The following is a 5412-nucleotide window of genomic DNA, read 5'->3' as shown; positions in this document are numbered from 1 at the left end:
CATTTTAAAAGAAAGGGAACTCCATCTTACACTCTCGGTGAACTTTGGACTATATATCTTGGAAGCCATGGAGATAAAACACCAAAAACCAGCAGGCCTCCCGGGCACCTGGAAACCAGACCAGGCTGACCCCATACCTAGACCTCCCAGAGTTAAAAGGAATGCACTGTCCTCCATGTAATCATTCACTATCTGTAATCTTAATAATACCCATTGATGTAAGTTAGACTGTATGACCAGAAATGTAAATTTATGGCTGTTACCTGATTGTATCTTGTACTAACATTGTCCAGGGTGGGCTTTAGAGAATTTGAGGGTTGTGGGCTTGGTCATGTATGCTTTGGGTATAAAAGGTTGTCACAAAAATCAGTTAGGGTCCCTGGCTAGAGAGGAAGCTCTGTCTCGGACCCACCGGTGTAATAAACTGCACTCTGCTATCCACACTGTCCTTCTGAGTGAGTTTGCCTCCCAGGGCATTTGGCTATAAAAGTGGTGGCTCCCGGGCTCTAGAGCACAGGCTCAGTCATTGTCCTTAGTTATGCCACGGCATATGGGATCTTCCAGGACCAGGAATCGAACCTGTGTCTCCTGCCTTGGTAGGTGGATTCTGAACCCACTGAGCCAGCAGGGAAGCCCAGAACTATCCCTCCTCATAGGAATCAATTAGAAAATCCAGTGTTCCTGGGGCACAGGAACTTGGCCTGGTATTGCCATCTAAGACCCAACAGGGCCCCCAGTTTGAATCAGAAACCACTCCCAAGGCAGGCAATTTCTCTTATATAATCAGCTTGTGCTGCTTGTGTACTAAGTTCCTTCAGTCATGTCTGATTTTCTGCGACCCTGTGGACTGTAGCCCATGAGGCTCCTCTGTGCATGGGATTCTCCAGGGGAGAGTACTCAAGTGGGTTGCCATGCCATCCTCCAGGGGATCTTCTTAACCCAGGGATTGAACCTGCATCTCTTATGTTTCCTTCATTGGCAGGTGGGTTCTTTACTGCTCGCCCCACAATCAGCTTTTAGGGGACCTAAACACAAACAACCAGCCAGGTGGGTTTCTCAGACTCCTTTAATTGGAAAGATTGAAACCCTCCTTACAGAGAGGATCTGTTCCACCTGAAGCCCTCTTGGCAGCACGCACAGCTGAACCACACTGGGACCCTGGTGAGGGAAGGATTCCCTTATCAGAGCACTCCCAAGGGTGCAAGTTGATGGGGGTCTTTGAAAAAGGGAATGCAAGCAAAGCAACTTGAACAAAATACAAGAAATTCATAATAAGTACTCCTTTGACTTCTTGGAAAAGCTTTATTGGGCCTACAGACATACTAATGCAGGTTCCAAGGCCCTTGAAAATATTAGAATGGTAAATTTGGCCTTTTTTGAAGAGACGGGGTGCAAAGTGCCTCATATTAGGAGAAAAATTGCCAAATTGAGTGTATTTGGAATGAACCTAATGCACTTTCTGAATTGGTAGATGTTGCTCTTAAAGTGTTCAGTTTTGGAGAATGAACATAGAAGATAAATATGCAAAACAAAAATGCCATTTTTTTGGCAGTGGCGTTGGATTCCTGGAAGGCAAGTAACCCGAAGAAATTAAGCTACCATTGGGGAAGGAACAATGCCCTACTGTCAGGAGGAATAACATTGGAACACAGAATGTTGTTGTTCAGTCACTAAGTCGTGTCCAACTCATGGCGACCCCATGGACTGCAGCACACCAAACTTGTCCATCACCAACTCCCCAACTTGCTCAAACTCATGTTCATTGAGTCAGTGATGCCATCCAACCATCTCACCCTCTGTCATCCTCTTCCTGTCCTGCTTTCAATCTTTCCCAGCATCAGGGTCTTTTCCAATGAGTCAGCTCTTCGAATCAGGTGGCCAAAGTATTGAAGCTTCAGCATCAGTCCTTCCAATGAATATTCAGGGTTGATTTCCTTTAGGGTTGACTGTTTTGATCTCCTTGCAGTCCAAGGAAAACACTTTGCACTAAGCTAAAACTTAAGAGGAAAATTTTTTCTAAATGTACAATGTGAGAGTTGCGAATTAAGTTTTATTTGGAGCAAAATGAGGATTCTATGGTCCAAGGGACAGCATCTCAGATAGTTCTGAGAAAATACTCCAAAGATGCAGGGGAAACGTCAGTATATATGTGATTTTAGTGAAGAAGTGCATGCAGTCTGTACATATATTTTCACATAAGGTTTCTACTAGTCAAGAGGAGCAGTCGTCACCATGAAGGATTTTAGTGTTTTTTCTAAATAGAAGGGGCTTCCCTGGTGGCTCAGTCGGTAAAGATCCCACCTGCCAATGCAGGAGACTCAGGTTTGATCCCTGGGTAGGGAAAATCCCCTGAAGAAGGAAATGGCAACCCCCTTCAGTATTCTTGCCTTGGGAATCCCATGGACACAGGAGACTGGCTGGCTACAGTCCATGGGGTTGTAAAGAGTTGGACATGACTGAGTGACTAAGCAACAACAGATATGAGGAGTTTGGGCTCCCCCTCCTCACCCAAGCACAGAATGCTGCATTGCTGCTCTCCACCCTGAACTCCTTTTAGGGAGTGTTGAAAATCAGTAGCTGCAGCAGCACCTGATTTAATCCTTGTAGAGGAAGATGGCAAGTGCCAATTTGTAGTTGACACAGCAAAAGAGGTTCTCCTCTATCATGCCTCTATCATGGTAGAAAGAAGGGAACACTTGGTAGAAAGAAGAGTGAACAGGGAGTCCAGGGGCTCCTATGGACCTGAGGTGCCCAATTCCCCACAGGAACCCAGGTAAAAGCTGACAGTGGGGGGAATGAGCTGGTGAACTTTCTGATAGACCTCACCCTGAAGTTTTTCACCAGAACATGGTTTCAGCCTGCAGATGGTGCTCATGAACAACCCAGCCTAGGAGACACAGCTCCATCCCCCCTGAAGGTCGATGAAAAGACCAGAAGTGTGTGTAGGCTCGTATGCAGTCTTCTCAGTGTCTGGTGATCTTTTTTCTTTAGATACTATCTTGTTAACACAGTTTGTTCATGAGATTACTGAAAGGGGATCTAGAAGTAATACAGCTATTAATAGCAGGATTAGTAAGGTCATATGTGTATTCACTTAATTGCGCAATCATGTCCGATGAGACCCCATAGATTGTAGCCTGCCAGGCTCCTCTGTCCATGGGATTTTCCAGGAAAGAATACTGGAGTGAGTTGCCTTTTCCTTGTCTGGGGGATCTTCCCAACCCAGGGATCGAACTTGCACCTCCTGCATTGGCAGGTGGGTTCTTTGCCACTGAGCCACCTGGGAAGCCCCAGTAAGGTCATAAGTAACAAGTTACAAAGTTCTACTAGGTGCAGCCCAGTATACTGCAGGTCATCTGACTTAGTCTATACCAATTCTTATCTTCAAGGGAAATTATCTATTGGCATTGTCCATAAGACACCCAGCCCAATTTCCTAGTGTTACTAGGCTTAGTATTTAATTGTTCCCAACAAAAGGGAGTTTTTAAGCTTAAATGACCAATGAGTGAAGTGAGTGAAGTTGCTCAGTCGTGTCCGACTCTTTGCGACCCTGTGGACTGTAGCCCCCCAGGCTCCTACATCCATGGGATTCTCCAGGCAAGAATACTGTAGTGGGTTGCCATTTCCTTCTCCAGGGGATCTTCCCGACCCAGGGATTGAACCCAGGTCTCCCGCATTGCAGGCAGTTGCTTTATCATCTGAATTGAAGGGTTTAGAGGCCGTCAAAGGGACATGACCTATAAAGGCAATTTTGATGGTTTTACATAGAAATGACCTCTGATGGAGGAGAACACAAATGGGAACTATTTGAGGTACATTTCTATGTAAAATGTAGTTTGCATATAATTCAGCATTTTAAATGAGCACTCTGCAACCGAGACCAAATATCAATCATCTCTTGAGGTTTTCTACTATGTACCAACGTCAAATCTACATAGGAACAAATGTTACCCCTGCTTTTCTCTTCTATATCAAATGTCCTGAAGCCTTTGTGTCTCTCTGGAGCAAGGCCAAGTTTCTGAAGGCACATTCCAGTATAAACATCATCGATGGGGTAGAGAAGGACCTGATTAGTCACATTGTACAGTCTCAGGGCCAGGTGGCCAGAGTAGAGGAATCCGCCTCCTCCTGCATAAGGCGGGTAGACGCCAGTGTAAACAACTTCCGGGATGTAGTACTTGAGTTTCTTATCCCGATGAGGTCCAGCATTATGAATCACGTCACCAATAAACAAATCTTTGGCTTTGTTCCTGGATAAGCTATTCAAGTAATTCAGGAGATGATGGGTGTTCACAAAAACATCATCATCGCCCTTGAACACGAACTCGGCATTTGGGCAGGAAGTGCTCACCCAAAAGAAAGAGTACTTCTTTCAGAGACAAGTTGAAGAATGTATCTCTGTAGTTCCACGAAAGAATGTCTTGGTGCTTCTCACTCTCAAATTTCAGCATATCTGAAAGGTCAGGATGGTTGTCCTCTGTGGGGGTCTGGCCCAGTAAGAAGACTCGCACCACCGTTTGGTTCCCCACATTGGTTTCTTTGCCCCAAGATTCCCGAATTGCTTGCTTTCTATTGAAATGTGAAGTTAGGGACTTAATCGCCAGCAATAAGAAGGGCTTCTTTGCACACTTGTCTGGTTGGTCTATAAGCAGTGAATAATTTCAACATCTCAAATATAGCAGAAAGTCTTTAAATCTGTCTGGCAAACTGTCGAAACCTGAAACCACTGACATGACCCTCAGGTCAGGTTCACAGTAATTCAGATGGCTTATATTGGAGAATCCGTATGCTTCTCCTGTCTGGTTGGCTAACGTGTTCAAAATGGGATTGAACCTCCTGTTCAGCTTTTCTTGTTCCTTGTTCCAGTATGCCCGAGGAAGGTCAGCTATCTTCCAGAATCTTTCTTTAGGTATTATTACTTCCCCCTTTCCATTTTTTTCTTGGCTACTGCTTTTGGAGACTTCCACAATCAAATAAATGAAGACATTTACCATCATCAGGATTCCCAACAACTTTATTCTTCGACATCCAACACTCATTTCTCATATCTTGTCTGGGAGCAGCTCCTGCTCGGCGGGGCAGGGGTGGGAGATCTCGGCTGCATCCACGTCTCGGCCGCTCCACGCGGCTCAGCCCGGCAACCACAGCCGCTCTCACTCCATGCGTGGCCTATTAAATGACCAATAGCCTGATGTTAATAACAAGAATCCATCCCATAAAATTTTGGCTAAATTTTTTCTTGTTTCTTTGATTGAGCTTGAGTAACTTTAGAGGAAAATTCATATCTATGGTCAAGGTCAGAGCATATATTACTAATTGGCCAGGTGAGGGAAACCCACCTAGTAATGTCAGTAGTCTCTGAAACAGACATTAATTTCTTTCCTCTAGAATAAATGTCCTAAGAGCCTAAGG

The 5412-nt window shown here is 44.9% G+C and overlaps 1 pseudogene; it reads right to left on the bottom strand.

The window, feature by feature from the left end:
- Window positions 1-3845: 3845 nt before the first annotated feature.
- Window positions 3846-5088, bottom strand: LOC113900709 (annotated as a pseudogene).
- Window positions 5089-5412: the final 324 nt, after the last annotated feature.

The sequence above is a fragment of the Bos indicus x Bos taurus genome, chromosome 11 (genome assembly GCF_003369695.1).
Source record: "Bos indicus x Bos taurus breed Angus x Brahman F1 hybrid chromosome 11, Bos_hybrid_MaternalHap_v2.0, whole genome shotgun sequence".
Taxonomy (NCBI): Eukaryota; Metazoa; Chordata; class Mammalia; order Artiodactyla; family Bovidae; genus Bos; species Bos indicus x Bos taurus.
Note: the sequence above shows the minus strand (reverse complement) of the source record. Positions and strands in the feature narration are given on the sequence as shown.